Here is an 18,360-nt window from a genome sequence, read left to right on the forward strand (position 1 = left end):
CAGTTCAAATACTAAGGCTGCTAAATTTGCTAATTTTCAGATAAGCAATTAAGTATTATAAGCAGTCTTTAAACCACCTAGCCTACTAAATAAAGAGAATCCTGGCCCTCCAAATGATGAAACAAATAATAGCAACCAATTGTCAAAGAAATTAGAGCTAGGGTACACAAAAAGCCTACTTACTAATCCTATTAGAATGTCCTTTTTCAATATCACCACTTTATCACGATGGAATGCTAAATTATATAAATATAGCTTCAGAAGGCAAAAAGGTTTAGAAACAATGTTTGCTTTATCTTTAAAAAGAAATAATATATGGAATATTTTAGCTTTAAAATATACTATTCAAAATACCACACCAATTTCTTTAATTAAAAAGATATTTTCTCAAGAAAAAAAAGATAGGATATTACAAAGAAACTATTTACCTGCAACCTAAAAAAAAAAAAAAAACAGTATCTGTAGGCAGAAGGAAAAACTCTAAAGTAACTATATAATAACAGAATATTAGTTATTGTTAAATTTCAGTAACATCTTGAAACTGTTGTGCTATCAATTTCTATATCTGCTTCCAGAGATATCAAGTATATGATAAACAACACAACTCAGAAAAGGAAACTGATACTATTAGACCTAAAAATTTTATGATAATTTTAACAAGGGAACGAGTCTTAACAAATACTTTAATTTCTCTAACAACTAGCTGAAGAACTGCTCCACCAAACGTAGACTAAGGCTAAGTATCTTGGGACAGATAGCGGCTGAGAGAATTATTGGTAGTCTTTCTATGATTCCCCACCATAAATATTTAACCTTCACCCACTATATGGCAAGGCCAACAGGGAGACAACTACAAGATGTGGCTCATGCATCAATGGTGGAAGTATACACAACAATTAAGCTTCAAAAGGCTTCAGAAGTCTGGCCTGAAGAGACCACTGCATCATTTGGCATTTTCTTTCACACATTTACCCTCATTGGTGCTGTTTTTATTAGATTATAAATTCTTAGACGATAGAGCCTTTATTTTATTTACCCACTCAGTGGCTAGGCCAGTACCATGTAAGAGTTTAAAGATAAGTAGAGGATAAAACAATAAGAAAAATAAAGAGGAGCAATGGATGTCAGATCCTAAAAAATAAGCAAACAAAACTTAGTAAACATGAGCCATAAATAATTTATAATAAACAGTACTTTTCAATTCAACATGTTCTGTGGAAATTACAAATCTGAGAACTTTTGGCTATCGTAATTATTACGTTCATAGAGTTAAAAAGCTTCTGGATCAGGGACTACATTTTCAAGTATGTTACTAATCAATAATTCAAGTAACACAAATGTGTACTTCTCTTGTTGCCACTAGATGGCGCCTACTTGCTTTCTCTGTAGGAAACTAATGCCCTTCCAGAAAGCTGCAAAATCAATGCAATTTTCAAATTAGATTTAAATTCATTCCTGGACTTCTGAAAATGCTTTTATCTTGGAATTTAGAGATTGGAATTGTGCAGTACCATCTCAAACCTCTGTGTCTTTTTAGGGATAGGGTTCCACAAAGAGATTTAGGGATGTATTTACTGAGCTCCTACTACTTCTCAGGCACTGTTTTAGAAGTTGGGGATATAGTAAAGTGAAAAAAATAGTCTCTAGCCTCATGAAGCTTAAATTCCAGTGAGATAAAATAGTAAACAGTGTGTGTGTGTGCCAGATTATAAGTGCTATGGAGAAAATTGAATACGGGGGATAATAAATACTGGGGAAGGGAGGTTGCTTTGTTATATGTGTCGGTCAAGGAAGGCTTCTCTGATATGATAAAGTAACATTTGAGCAAAGACTCAAGAAGCCATGCTTTACATAAGAGGATCCCAGTAGACTGCCTGAAGCAGGTATGCTTGGCATATTGGAGGAAGAGCAAGGAGGCCAACGTGCCTGGAGCACAGAGCATGGGAGAGAGAGGCAGGAGATGAGGTCAGAGCTGTGGTACAGACCTGGATGGTGTAGGGCCTGTGGGCCATACTAAGGGCTTTGATTTTTACTCAAAATGAATGGTAGAGCACTTGAAGCATTTTGGGTAGAGGGGAAACATGAGGTGACCTAGGTTTTAAATAAAGAACTGTACTGTTGTGTTAAGAACAGACAGAGAGGTATAAGAGAAGAAGCTGGCTAACAGAATAATAAAGGTGAGCTAATGAGGCTTGGACCTGGGTGAGAGTGGAGAAGTGGTTACATTCTAATGAAGTTTGAAGGAAAAACCAGCAGGATTTGCTGATGGATTAAAGGAGAGGTATGGGAGAAAGAAAGGAGTTAAGAATAACTTCAAGGAGGCTGACCTCAACAATGAGAAGAATTTTGAAGTAGAAAAGACTGACAGAAAGGAAGATGTTGGGGAGATGGGGTTGGGGATCAAGAGATCAGTTTGGCAACCCAATAGAAAATGGGCAGAAGACCTTAATAGACATTTCTCTAAAGAAGACATACAGATGGCTAAAAAGCACATGAAAACATGCTGAACATCACTAATTATCAGAGAAATGCAAATCAAAACTACAATGAGGTATCACCTTACACCAGTCAGAATGGCCATCATCAAAATATCTACAAACAATAAATGCTGGAGAGGGTGTGGAGAAAGGGAACCCTCCTACACTGTTGGTGGGAATGTAAATTGGTACAGCCACTATGGAGAACAGTATGGAGGTTCCTTAAGAAACTAAAAACAGAGTTACCATATGATCTAGCAAGCCCACTCCTGGGCATATATCCAGAGAAAACCTTAATTTGAAAAGATACATGCATCCCAATGTTCATTGCAGCACTATTTACAATAGCCAAGACATAGAAGCAACCTAAATGTCCATCGACAGAGGAATGGATAAAGAAGATGTGGTACATATATACAATGGAATATTACTCAGTCATAAAAAAGAATGAAATAATGCCATTTACAGCAACATAGATGAACCTATTGATTATCATACTAAGTGAAGTCAGACAGAGAAAGACAAATATCATGATATCACTCATATGTAGAATCTAACTTTTAAAAAGATACAAATGAACTTATTTACAAAACAGAAACAGATTTACAGATATCGAAAACAAACTGATGGTTACCAAAGGGGAAACGTGTGGGTAGGGGGGAGGGATAAATCAGAAGCTTGGGATGAACATATACACACTACTATATATAAGACAGATAACCAACAAGGTTCTACTGTATTGCACAGGGATCTCTACTCAATATTCTGTGATTACCTATATGAGAAAAGAATCTAAAAAAAGAATGAATATATGTATATGTATAACCAAATCACTTTGCTGTACACCTCAAACTAACACAACATTATAAATCAATTATACTCCAATAAAATTAAATTTAAAAGTTCAGTTTGGGACCTATTAAGCTTGTGATGCCTACTGCACACGACCCACATGGAGAAACAGAACTGCCGCTAATGGTTGAGAATCACGCAGCTGAAAGACACACAATTCGCATTCATCTCATCTGATAAGTGTATATCTATTCTGAAATTTTTACAGAAGATGGCAGTCAAGGGCTTGAGGAAAGGTTAGCCTTTTCTAATTAGCACAAAAATGCCTTGGGGCTGGATCTGTGAGTCTTTCATCTAGGGAAAAATCCAAGCTAGATTTATATGTATTTGGAATTCATTAAAGTTAGTCAAGTAGATGAGATCACTAAGTGAGAGATAAGGAAGAGGTCAGAGCACTGGGCCCCAGGTTTTCCAATGTTTAGAGGTCAGGAAATGGAGAGTAAGCCCGAGTGGTCAACAAAACCCAGAGAGAAAGGTGACCTAAAGCCAGTTAAAGAGAATGTTTCATGAAAGGAGACTTTCCACTCCATCAAATACTGCCAACATGTCAGGTAAGATGAGAACTAAGAACAAATCATAAAATTGGGCAACTTGAGGGTCATTCAGGATGTTGAAAAGGGCTGTTAGAGTGGAGTAGGGTGGGTGATAGTCTGATTGGAATAGACTTTAGAGAGAATGGGAGGAGAGGAAGTGGAGACTGGTTGCAGACACTTCTTTTAAAAAGTTGTGTTGTAAAGGAGAGGAAAGAAGTGGGAGGGCAGCTGGAGAGGGTTATGAAGTCAAGGGAGGGTTTTATAAAGATGGGCAAACTAATAGCATGTTCATAGGCTGATGGTATTAATCCAGTCCTGAGGAAAAGCTGATGGTGCAGAAGTGAGAAGGGACAAGTGCTAAAGTGATGTCTCAAGGAAGAGGGGATAGGAAGCACTAGAAAGAAACAGGCCAGTTCATCCATAGGAACAGGAAGGAAACAGAATAATGAGTACTGACGGACGACACAAGTCGGTAGAATTGATGGTGGTGGGAGCATGTGAAATTCATCAGGTGAGAGTGGGGATTTATCATTTTGTCGAGTCATTTTACGCCTGTAGAAAACATTTCTGTATTCTCACTGATTAAACCCTACAAAGACTATTATTTTTACCACAAAATACCACACACACACACACACACGCACGCACACACATACACACACACATACACACGCACACACATAGAGTGATCCTAAATGACCTAAGAGTAACCATAGCAGGAATGTCAACTTGGGTCTCAACTATGTCCATCACTGGGATTCAGACCTGCCCAGCATATCAGAAGGACTAATGGACAGGAACCACAAAATCCCTATTTCTATGGGTCTCAAAGAGCTTCCTGGGAAATAATTCATCCTACAGGACAGAAAATTCAGGGAAAACCTAATCTAAATTGTCAGAAGGGAGCTACCTGTAGTCCATCCTCTACCCAGGTCCAGAGACTCATAGGTCTATGTCCCCTTCATCTCTAACAGTACAGTGATAATTGTCAGACCACATATCCTACTTTCTTATTAGAAAAACATGGCAACCATAACTACATTTCAGAATTTATAGCTACAGGATTATATTGTCAATAAGATGAGTCCTCCTAGCAATAAGATAAGCCACTCCTGTTATGGGATCCCAGCTCTCTAGCAAGCAGACTATAAATAGGTGGACAGCAGAGGTGGCATGCATGTTTTTGAACAATTGCCCATAGTTGCTATTGAGCAGGATCATCAATCAGCTTATCATCACACAATCCCTGAATAAATCTTGATTAGCAGTGCAGAATTTAAAGGTCACAGCTTTACTTCCCTGCTGTCCAAAAATACAATTATAAATGAAAATCTTATAAAGGATTACCACAAGAACAATGAACCATTTACTATACTCACGTCTGAAGAATGTTCACATGAGTTTGGGGATGAAGGAAATTCTAACACCTGAGCCAAACCCTACAGAACACGCTGCACCAGCCAATCAACAGTTAGACTTTTTAAGAGCTTATAAGTGTGTATCTTCTAAGACTTTTATACTGTTGTAAATTAATATGCCTAAAGGTCTAACAAACCTCATCTTACGGTCCTGAGATAAATTCTTTCTCATAGAAAGGTACAGTTTCCAGTGGCACAAGCTCTCTTGGCATGTTCTCAGTGTTCCTTTCATTCTAAATGCTTGGTAGTTGGGCACATGGAATGATCTCTTTCTCAAACAATTCCAGGCTTCAGCCCAAGTTCAGTCTGAATGGAGAGTGATTAAATTTCTTAGCCACAAGCTCATATAAAGGTTGAAGGCTATGTGTATATAAGCAATGAAATCCTAATAATGCATCCATGAAATTCTTTTGTGTGTCAGTATAACCTACCTTGCTGAAATTCATAGTATGTTTTCAGTTTCACAAAATAAGACTCTAGTTTAAAAAATCCTTCCTGTTTTCCCAGTATTAAAGCAAAGGTTAAGATACATTTTTATATCAAAGAATGATTTGGGAGAAAAAAGAGGATATTAAAAAAAAATCAGAGCTATCATTCTATTTTATTTTTATTTCCCTATAAAGCATTTTAGCACTGTCATTTCTGCTGATCATGAAAAACAAATTACGCTAGGTTAAACAGCTGACAAATTGTTTGGGGGCAGGATGATATGGTTTGTGCCTGGGCAGAATTCCAATCATCTGTGAAAAGCACAGCATGACCATAAGAATTTAAATATTCCCAATATGCCCCTTCCATGGGGAAAAACATTCATATGTTTCAATTAATCAAGGTTAAGTAGAAAGGAATTATTATGGAGCACAGGCATATAACCTCCTGTCAATCTTTATTCTAAGAACTAGGGTCCTCAATACTTTAGCTGGAGTTTTATTTCTAAAATGTTTTAATAGCAATGTTTTTAAGCACGGGGCTCCAATGAAAATGGAGTACATTGGACACATAAACAGGGAATGGTTTTCAATGCAACTAGCTAAATCCACTGGCTGTAAAGACCATCTAGTATGACTACATTTAAAAACATATTTCCTTAAAGGCAAAGGCTGCATTTTATTCATCTGTGTTTCCCTAATGCCTATCATATTTAGAGAAAAGAACACCTGTAGATTTCTTCCTTCTTCTTTAAAGAAGTCCTCTTTGCATACCATTGAGCAATTTGGAAAAATGCTTCCAGAAAGCCTTCATGTCATTCCAAATTGAAGGCAAGAGCCTGGAACGGTGGTTAACTAAGCAACAAGGCAAGTTAGACATGAGTTATACAGACCCAGATATACAGCAGAAGTCAACTGTGTCCTAAGGTAAACAGGGAAAGTTTAGTAATCAAAAAAAAAGAAAAGAAAAGAAAATCTAAAGAAACAAACAATTAACCTGAGGGAGTCCAACAGTGGGTGAAAGGTAGAGGTCCCAGTCAGAGGGTAAAGAACAATAGGGTGGGAATAAGAAGGGTCAAGATTTCATAGCAGACAAAAGGTGGGTGCTAAGCAGGTATCAGAGACCAGCTGCAGAGACTAGGGTTAAGCATCAGGGCTCTGGTACTCCTGAGGCAGAGGAGGAGGCCAAAACAGAACTCCAGACCCAAGTGAGCCAGATGGTCCAAGGCAAAAAAACAAGGTGAGAATTCAGTCATGAAAAGGGAGGTAGAGCCTTTTTCACAGGAAACAAAGCCAAAGCCACCACATACACCTCAGTAAAGAGAGATTAATAATAGTACTTCCTTGATATTTACTGCTCAACGACGGCCTAATACAGGTTGCTTGCCTAAGAGTTGGGCTGGGTCTAAATCCTGGGTGAGGCTAACCCTACAGGTGAGGATTGAGTGGCCACAGAACAGTGCTGGCATATGAGACCAGGACTAACATTTGGCAGAAATCCATCCAGCAATAGGAATTTGTATGGAATTCTACCACAAGTGCCAAAAATAACAATCAGAGAATCAGCAGCTGTAATACTTACATAGCGCAATTTAGTTCCATATTTTTTCAGAAGGAGCTCAAAAAGTATAACAAAAATTAACTCTATTTCATAACCCTCGTTTCCACGTAAAACACAATTGAGAAAGGAGACCTTCAAGATGGCGAAGGAGTAAGCCGTGGAGATCACCTTCCTCCCCACAAATACATCAGAAATACATCTACATGTGGAACAACTCCTACAGAACACTTACTGGACGCTGGCAGAAGACCTCAGAGCCCCCCAAAGGCAAGAAACTCCCCCACGTACCTGGGTAGGGCAAAAGAAAAAAGAAGAAACAGAGACAAAGAATAGGGTCGGGGGCTTCCCTGGTGGCGCAGTGGTTGAGAGTCTGCCTGCCAATGCAGGGGACACCGGTTCGTGCCCCGGTCCGGGAAGATCCCACATGCCGCGGAGCGGCTGGGCCCGTAAGCCATGGCCGCTGAGCCTGCGCGTCCAGAGCCTGTGCTCCACAGCGGGAGAGGCCACGGCGGTGAGAGGCCCGTGTACCACAAAAAAAAAAAAAAAAAAAAGAATAGGGTTGGGACCTGCACCAGTGGGAGGGAGCTGTGAAGGAGGAAAGGTTTCCACACGCTAGGAAGCCCCTTCGTGGGCGCAGACTGCGGGTGGCAGAGGGGGGAAGCTTCGGAGCCACAGAGGAAAGCGCAGCAACAGGGGTGCGGAGTACAAAGCGGAGAAATTCCCGCACAGAGGATCGGTGCCGACCGGCACTCACCAGCCCAAGAGGCTTGTCTGCTCACCCGCCGGGTCGGGCGGGGCTGGGAGCTGAGGCTCGGCTTCGGTCGGAGCGCCGGGAGACGACTGGGGTTGGTGGCATGAACACAGCCTGAAGGGGTTAGTTCGCCACAGCTAGCCAAGAGGGAGTCCGGGAAAAGGTCTGGAGCTGCCGAGGAGGCAAGAGACTTTTTCTTCCCTCTTTGTTTCCTGGTGTGCGAGGAGAGGGGATTAAGAGCCCTGCTTAAAGGAGCTCCAGAGACGGGCGCAAGCCACGGATATCAGCGCGGACCCCAGAGTCGGGCCTGAGATGCTAAGGCTGCTGCTGCCGCCACCAAGAAGCCTGTGTGCCAGCACAGGTCACTATCCACACCTCCCCTCCTGGGGGCCTGTGCAGCCCGCCACTGCCCGGGTCCCATGATCCAGGGGCAACTTCCCTAGGAAAACACACAGCGCACCTCAGGATGTTGCAATGTCACACCAGCCTCTGTCGCCACAGGCTCGCCCCGCACTCCGTACCCCTCCCTCCCCCCGGCCTGAGTGAGCCAGAGACCCCAAATCAGCTGCTACTTTAAACCCATCCTATCTGAGCGAAGAACAGATGCCCTCAGGCGACCTACACGTAGAGGTGGGTCCAAATCCAACTGAACCCCAAGAGCTGTGTGAGCAAAGAGAAAGGGAAATTTCTCCCAGCAGCCTTAGGATCAGCAGATTAAATCTTCACAATCAACCTGATGTACTCTGCATCTCTGGAATACTTGAATAGACAATGAATCATCCCAAAATTCAGGCGGTGGACTTTGAAAGGAAGTGTAGACTTGGGGTTTGCTTTCTGCATCTAACTTGTTTCTGGTTTTATGTTTATCTTAGTTTAATATTTAGAGTTTATTACCACTGGTAGATTTGTTTATTGATTTGGTTGCTCTCTTCCATATATATATATATTATTTTCCTTTTTCTCTTTTTGTGAGTGTGTATGTGTATGCTTCTTTGTTTGATTTTGTCTGTATAGCTTTGCTTTTACCATTTGTTCCAGGGTTCTGTCTGTCATTGGTGGATTTGTTTTTTGGTTTCATTGCTCTCTTCTTTCTTTCTTTTTTATTACTTTATAATTTTTTTAGTTTTTAATAATTTTTTTAATTTTTAATTTTAATAACTTTATTTCACTTTATTTTTTTTCTTTCTTTCAATTTTTCTCCCTTTTCTTCTGAACCGTGTGGCTCACAGGGTCTTGGTGCTCCTGCCGGGTGCCAGGCCTGTGCCTCTGAGGTGGGAGATCCGAGTTCAGGATCTCCTGAAGGAGTCTCGTCCACCAGAGACTTCCTGGCTCCACGTAATATCAAACAGCGAAAGCTCTCCCAGAGATCTCCATCTCAACACTAAGACTCAGCTCCACACAACGACAAGCAAACTACAGTGCTGGACACCCTATGCCAAACAACTAGCAAGACAAGAACACAGCCCCACTCATTAGCAGAAAGGATACCTAAAATCATAATTAGGTCACAGACACCCCAAAACACACCACCGGACGTGGTCCTGCCCATAAGAAAGACAAGATCCAGCCTCATCCACCAGAACACAGGCACCAGTCCCCTGCACCAGGAAGCCTACACAACCAACTGAACCAACCTTACCCACTGGGGGCAGACACCAAAAACAACAGGAACTACAAACCTGCAGCCTGTGAAAAGGAGACCCCAAACACAGTAAGTTAAGCAAAATGAGAAGACAGAAACACACAGCAGATGAAGGAGCAATGTAAAGACCCACCAGACCAAACAAATGAAGAAGAAACAGGCAGTCTACCTGAAAAAGAATTCAGAGTAATGATAGTAAAGATGATCCAAAATCTTGGGAATAGAATGGAGAAAATACAAGAAACATTTAACAAAGACCTAGAAGAACTAAAGAGCAAACAATGATGAACAACACAATAAATGAAATTGAACATTCTCTAGAAGGAATCAATAGCAGAATAACTGAGGCAGAAGAATGAATAAGTGACCTGGAAGATAAAATAGTGGAAGTAACTACCACAGAGCAGAATAAAGAAAAAAGAATGAAAAGAATTGAGAACAGTCTCAGAGACCTCTGGGACAATATTAAATGCACCAACATTCGAATTATAGGGGTCCCAGAAGAAGAAGAGAAAAAGAAAGGGACTGAGAAAATATTTGAAGAGATTATAGTTGAAAACTTCCCTATTATGGAAAAGGAAATAGTCAATCAAGTCCAGGAAGCACAGAGAGTCCCATACAGGATAAATCCAAGGAGAAACACAGCAAGACACATATTAATCAAATTATGAAAAATTAAATACAAAGAAAAAATATTAAAAGCCACAAGGGAGAAACAACAAATAATATACAAGGGAATCCACATAAAGTTAACAGCTGATCTTTCAGCAGAAACTCTGCAAGCCAGGAGGGAATGGCAGGACATATTTAAAGTGATGAAAGGGAAAAATCTATACCCAAGATTACACTAGCCAGCAAGGATCTCATTCAGATTCGACAGAGAAATTAAAACCTTTACAGACAAGCAAAAGCTAAGAGAATTCAGCACACCAAACCAGCTTTACAACAAATGCTAAAGGAACTTCTCTAGGCAGGAAACATAAGAGAAGGAAAAGACCTACAATAACAAACGCAAAACAATAAGAAAAGCGTAGTAGGAACATACATATTGATAACTACCTTAAATGTAAATGGATTAAATGCTCCAGTGAAAAAACATAGACTGGCTGAATGGATACAAAAACAAGACCTGTATATATGCTGTCTACGAAAGACCCATTTCAGACCTAGGGACACATACAGACTGAAAGTGAGGGGATAGAAAAAGATATTCCATGCAAATGGAAATCAAAAGAAAGCTGGGGTAGCAATTCTCATATCAGACAAAATAGACTTTAAAACAAAGATTATTACAAGAGACAAAGAAGGAGACTACATAATGATCAAGGGATCAATCCAGGAAGAAGGTATAACAATTGTAAACATTTATGCACCCAACATAGGAGCACCTCAATACATAAGGCAAATGCTAACAGCCATAAAAGGGGAAATCGACAGTAACACAATCATAGTAGGGGACTTTAACACCCCGCTTTCACCAATGGACAGATCATCCAAAATGAAAAATAAGCAAGGAAACACAAGCTTTAAATGATACATTAAACAAGATGGACTTAATTGATATTGATAGGACATTCCATCCAAAATCAACAAAATACACTCTTCTCAAGTGTTCATGGAACATTCTCCAGGATAGATCATATCTTGGGTCACAAATCAAGCCTTGGTAAATTTAAGAAAATTGAAATCATATCAAGTATCTTTTCTGACCACAACACTATGAGACTAGATATCAATTACAGGAAAAAATCTGTAAAAAATACAAACAAATGGAGGCTAAACAATAAAATACTGGGACTTCCCTGGTGGCACAGTGATTAAGAATCTGCCTGCAAATGCAGGGGACACAGGCTCGATCCCTGGTCCTGGAAGATCTCACATTCAGCAAAGCAACTAAGCCCGTGTGCCAAAACTACTGAGCCTGCTCTCTAGAGCCCACGATCCACAACTACTGAAGCCCGTGAGCTGGAGCCCATGCTCTGCAACAAGAGAAACCACCGCGATGAGAAACCCATGCAGCACAATGAAGCGTGGCCCCTGCTCGCCACAACAAGAAAAAGCCGGGCACAGCAACGAAGACCCAATGCAGCCATAAATTAATTGATTAATTAATTATTTTTTTAAAAAGTTTTCTGAAGAACCTAGGGGCAGGACAGGAATAAAGATGCAGACGTAGAGAATGGACTTGAGGTCATGGGGAGAGCGAAAGGTAAGCTGGGACGAAGTGAGAGAGTGGCCTGGCCTACTCTCACTACCAAATGTAAAATAGATGGCTAGCGGGAAGCAGCTGCATAGCACAGGGAGATCAGCTCAGTGCTTTGTGACCACCTAGAGGGGTGGGATAGGGAGGGTGGGAGGGAGACACAAGAGGGAGGGGATATGGGGATAAATGTTTACGCATAGCTGATTCACTTTGTTATACAGCAGAAACTAACACAACATTGTAAAGCAATTATATTCCAATAAGGATGTTTAAAAAAAAAAGAACATTCCACCCAAAAAAACAAAACAAAACAAAACAAAACACAATTGAGAGATAAACCATACTCCAAATACTGAAACCAAATAGGAAGCAGGTCAAGCACTTGGCCAAAAACTGCAAAGTGGATAATTAAGTCTCAGCAGCATCTGACATGATTTTCCTCCTCTTCCTTGAAACATTCTCTTCTACTGACTCCCATTATTCCAACTTTCCTGACTTTTTCTTCTTCCTCTCTTACGTCTCCTTCACCATATCCTTTGCTCATTGTTCCTTCTCTTCACCACTTCTAAATACTGGAGTGCAGCTAGACTCCCTCCTAGACCTTCTTATTTTCTTTGTCATCTCTCTTTCCCTAGGTGGATATCCTATCCTCTCTTATATAATCTATTGGTCTTTAAAAAAGTATATATATATATATATATATATATATATATATACACACACACATGTGATATATATATCAAATATATATATATCACATATATATCTCCCCAAATTCATGTCTCAAGCATTCTAATTCTAATGTTTAATTGACATTTCCACTTGGATGTCTAATAGATCTCAATATTAACATGTCCCAAACCAAACTTTTAATCCCCCATTGCCTTCCCCTCTCATCATCCACATTTCCTCCTTCTCCTGTCTTCCACATCTCAATTATTGATACTACCATTGAATCAGGTCCTCGAATCAAACAACAGCTATTTCTGCATCCTTCTTTTCCTCCGCTCTCTCCCAGTCATCTTCTCACTGCCTCAACTGTGGCCATCCTCCTTCTAAGCTAATGCCACCTGTTACCTGGACTACCGTAAAAGCATCCCAACTGGTCTTCCTGGTTCCACTCCACTGAATCCATTCTCCACATGGCAGCTAGAGAGGTCTTTCTAAAACATATGTCAGATCATGTCTCTTCCTTTTTAAAAATTTTTTACTGGTTTTCCAGATCAGTCAGAAATATCCAAATTACTCTCCCCAGCCTACAAAGTCCTAGACAGTCTGAACCCTGTGTACCTCTATCTGTAACACTATTTCTACCCTCTGTGCTCAAAACACTTTAGCTGCAACATCCTCCCCACCCCAGGGTCCCTCTACAAGGTGCTCCTCTTCTGGAATGTCCTTCATCCAGATCTCTGCATGTGTGGCTCCATCCTGTCATTTACTTCTCATCCAAAATACCATCTCTAATTTAGAAAGCCTTCCTTGATCAGGCAAAGTAAAGTCACACTCTATCACATCATCTAATTTACTTTCTTCTGTGCACATAATCATTATGTGAAGATTTTGTTTTTCATTGCCTGTCTTCACCTACTGGAATACAAGCTCTATGAGAACAGGAACATTATCTGCTGTACTCCCAGTACCTAAAACGATGAATTTCATCTATTGGGCATTCAATATATATTTTTTGAATTAAAGAGCAAATAAACGAATGAGTAAATGAGTGAATGAATCAACAAATAAACACTGGCGGACACTTGAGGTTTGTGGGTATTGAGAAGAAAATGATCATAAATATACGGCTTTTGACATGTTGAGTTTGATATCTTTGAAATATCCAAGTAGAGCTTCAAGCAGTCAGCTGGAAATACATGTCTGGAGTTTAGCCCAGGAGCTATAAATGTGAGATTCATAGGTGCATGAGTTGTAACTGAAGTCATGGCGTAGAAGCGATTCCCTAAGGGAGAATACGAAATGACACAGAAAGAAGCCTTGGGTAGGTGCAAACTTTAAAGGCCAGGTAGAAGATAATGCATCAGCAAAAAAGACAGAGTTGGCCAAAGAGATAGAACAAAAACTAGGAGTATTTGGCATCATGGAAGCTAAAAGAATAGTGTATGTTTTAAGGAGAGAATAATTAATAATGTTAAAAGCTGTTGAAAGAGCAAGGTAAATACTAGCAAGTGACTATTGGCATTTATAGAAATTGAGTATGTATTATATAGTTTCCTGTATGCTTAAACAATGTTCTATACATAATTTAAATATTTCTTGTTATTTCAAAAGCTTTTGCTATTGATTACTTTGCTAACTTAAAAATTGTTTTATCTTTTGTATGCTTTTCTTTTTATTGTGTCTCTTCTTCTGTTTTTAAGGCATATTCCCATTCTAACTGGCAGCGTTATATTTTATTCTAGACTGAGAAGTCCAATAACCTAGTATGTATGGTCTGACTCTAAATTAAGACTGGAATTGCCCAGAGTAAGGCCACGACCCTGCAAAAATGAACTTTAGGTCATAGTCTTTGTAATATTAATTTTGGCTGCCCAAGACTCTTTTTACTTCCTCCTGATAATCACCTAAGTTCAGAAACTGAAAAGAGGTTTCCAAATAAGTGAGTTATTACAGTATTATTAAAGAGTAATGAATGTACAATTTCAGAAACAGCAAACATGTCAATGTTATTTCTTGTTTTAAAAAGACAAAAATAAGGTGATCTGCCAAGTAAAAATCTGTGATTAAAGTGAAATCACTAGACTTTGTCATGAAAGTTCAAGTAATCAGACTGCTATACAAAAAATATAACAGAAAGTCTAAAGTTTGCAAAATGAAAATATTTTCCCATAGAATCTTATACACAAGAAATGAAGTTTATAAATGAAATTTTAGTAATCATATCAGAATTACAAGTGTATAAATACGTAACTAAAAAAATTCTCAAAATATCAAATTACAATATTCATTGCTGGATATATTTGCAGCTGGACAAAGAAAAATTTTTCTATGAGTGTGAGCTTCTACACACAATTTGTCAGCAACACTATTCCATCTAAATATTTTAACAATATCTTAGTGTATTTGGTAAGCTCCTCAAATGTCTTCATGAAGGTCATTATCAGTTAGAAACAGAGCCAACTTAACTTTTTATGTGGTGAAAGGTATAAATAGAAGTTCATTTCTTACACATGAATATTCAATTTTTGCAAAACTGTTTGTTGAAAATACTACCCTTTCTCCATTGAATAGTCTTTCCACTTTTATCAAAAATCAGTTGTCTATATATCTGTAGGTCTATTTTTGAACTCTGTTCTGTTCCAATGGTCTATTTGACTATATTTATATCAATGCCACACTATCTTGATTATTGTAGCTTTGTAACAAGTCTTAAAATCAGGTAGTGTTCATTCTCCAACTTTGTTGTTATGTTTTAAAGTTGTTTTAGCTATTCTGGGTCCTTTGCATTTCCTAGGAATTTTAGAATCAGCTTGTCAATTTCTACAAGACAATTTAATTTTTTTAATCTTTATCTACAGCATTCTTTACAGTATTACTAAAGAATAGTTTTCTGGGCTTCCCTGGTGGCGCAGTGGTTGAGAGTCCGCCTGCCGATGCAGGGCACACGGGTTCGTGCCCCGGTCCGGGAGGATCCCACATGCCGTGGAGCGGCTGGGCCCATGAGCCATGGTCACTGAGCCTGCGCGTCTGGAGCCTGTGCTCCGCAACGGGAGAGGTCACAATAGTGAGAGGCCCACGTACCACAAAAAAAAAAAAAAAAAAAGCCTCAAGCTTGCACATACACACACATATACACACACACAGCATGTTTAGCTAAAAGCATAAGAATTTTCCCATGAATGCCTACTCTGCTAAATGCACTAAATTTTAACAAAAGTACATATTCTTAAAAATGAGAGGTACATCTCCTCTAAATTCTGTCTCATTAGAGCAAATCACTTCAGTGCTGTAGAGAGTCATACAAAAATATTTATTATCAACTGTGGCCCAATCACTAAGCAGTCAGAGTCAGTATGGGATAGCTTGGTAATGAGAGTACATATTTTTGCAACGAAGTCTGCATAAACGAAAAATTATGAATGTATGAGAATTCTTGGGCATAATATTCAAAACTGATTGCATAAAACTAAAATGCAAAGTAACTCTTCTGACAAAAGCCCTTTGCTTCATAAATTACAAAAATTATTCTATGACTCAGACAATAGAGCCAATCTAACCACTTCCTGAAAACTTAAAAAGGGGAGAAAGGAAAGAGGGAGGGAGGAAGGGAGAAAACTAAAAATTGCCCCTAGTATGAAGAAAACTCAATTAATAGAACTGGTCAATTAGTGTTTGAATTATCTAAATGGAGATAAATAAATTTAAAATATTTTTAAGGCCACCCTTAAATAATTTTTTATTTAATCTCAAGGTATTCTCATAAGAACACCCAACACTTAGCAAAACCCAATGCATTATGTGTTTCAGTTTAAATGATGCTAAAAAGAAATGTACCTATAAAGAAAAACAAAATAAAGTTCTCATCTGAAACTCAGTACTATGGTTTTTGCCAATTCAATTTGCTTGTATATTAATTCTTAGCTGCAGTAGTCATCAATTATCTCAGTAGGAACTTAATAAATAGAAAATTCTCTCACAAGGACACTCACCTCCTTGAAAAGGGGCTCAAACATGGAAGCAAACAATTACTTTTGCAAAATAGATAAAATTCTAAGAGTTGAAAAAAGGATAATCAGTAAAAAACATGTAAGAAAAAAATCACCTTGCTTGGAAAGTAAGTGCACTCATTTTAGAGGGTCCTCAGATATGAATATATCACATGGATCACAATGAAGAGTGTAATCTCAATAACAATGTATTAACTACTGGATCATCCAAATGTGTCATCATACTAAAGACTGATTTGAAAATATGGCCTATTACTTGATTTAGTTCATCTATCACATTAGATGAGCCCATGAAAACTATCTGCATCCTTCCTCTTTCAACCACAAAATCTACACATAAATCATCCCTAAGGTAGGTTTCCCCTTGTTAACATTCTTGCAAAGTCAGTCATGCTGTGCAATATTCTATAGTTGAGAACATGAGTGTTTAAAACTTTGGAATCAGACCTGAGTTTGAAGTTTCTCCATTTCTTTATCTCGTGCCTTGGAAAGTCATTTACATTGCCCGATCCCTAGTTTCCTCCTCTGTAAATGGTATCTCATTCATAGGTTGCTGTGAGGACAAAAGCATGGCCATGTCTGCTTCTTTCATAAAAGTTCTCCCAGTGACTACTCTCCCAGTAACTAGTTATATGGTCTCAACAAATGTATATTATTCAATACATACATCAAAGAATACATCATACACATTTACATACACATATCAAAGAATAAATGAATGAAGGCATTTAACACATAGTAAGCCCTTAATTTTAAAAATAACCAAAGATCATCAAGAAATCTACAAACAATTAATGCTGGAAAGGGTGTGGAAAAAAGGGAACCCTCCTGCACTGTTGGTGGGAATGTAAATTGGTGCAGCCACGATGGAGAACAGTATGGAGGTTCTTAAAAAACTAAAAGTAGAGCTACAATATGATCCAGCAATCCCACTACTGGGCATACACCTGGAGAAAATCATAATTCGAAAGGATACATGCACCCCAGTGTTCACTGCAGCACTATTTACAATAGCCAGGACATGGAAGCAACCTAAATGTCCATCGACAGAAGAATGGATAAAGAATATGTGGTACATATATGCAACAGAATATTACTCAGCCATAAAAAGAATGAAATAATGCCATTTGCAGCAACATGGCTGAATCTAGAGATTGTCATAATGAATGAAGCAAGTCAGAGAAGGACAAATATCGTATGATATTGCTTACATGTAGAATCTAAAAAAAGGCTACAAATGAACTTATTTACAAAATGGAAATAGAGTTACAGATGAGAAAACAATCTTATGGTTACTAGGGGAGGGGGGAGGGATAAATTGGGAGATTGGGACTGACATATACACAGTACTATATATAAAATAGATAACTAATAAGGACCTACTTTATAGCACAGGGAACTATATGGGAAAAGAATCTTAAAAAGAGTGGATATATGTATAACTGATTCACTTTGCTATACAGCAGAAAGTAACACAACATTGTAAATCAACTATACTCCAATAAAATTTTTTTAAAAAATAACCAAAGAAATTTTAAGTAAATATGTAACAGCCAATCTAAATAGCAGAGGTCTTGGTTTCAGAGAGGATAAATAGGTTGCCTGAGGTCACACAGCTAGGAGGTGGCAGTCCAGAATTTAAATCCAGACAATCTGACTCCTAAGGACAATCTGTTAACCATCCCAGACTAACTGCTTCTCACTACTTCAAGCTTTCACCTCCCAGGAGCATCCAATTCTCAGCCTTTCACAGCTTCTTTGTCCTCAGTAGATCCTTCTTTCCACCTGCCACCCACCTATGTGTGCATTTCTCAAA

General features: G+C 38.8%; 1 protein-coding gene across 12 annotated transcripts in view; it reads right to left on the minus strand.

Moving 5' to 3' along the window:
- DNM3 (dynamin 3) overlaps positions 1-18,360 on the minus strand; it is a 570,492-nt gene that overhangs the window by 415,405 nt on the left and 136,727 nt on the right. The window lies entirely within an intron of this gene.

This window comes from Tursiops truncatus, chromosome 1, assembly GCF_011762595.2.
Source record: "Tursiops truncatus isolate mTurTru1 chromosome 1, mTurTru1.mat.Y, whole genome shotgun sequence".
NCBI lineage: Eukaryota > Metazoa > Chordata > Mammalia > Artiodactyla > Delphinidae > Tursiops > Tursiops truncatus.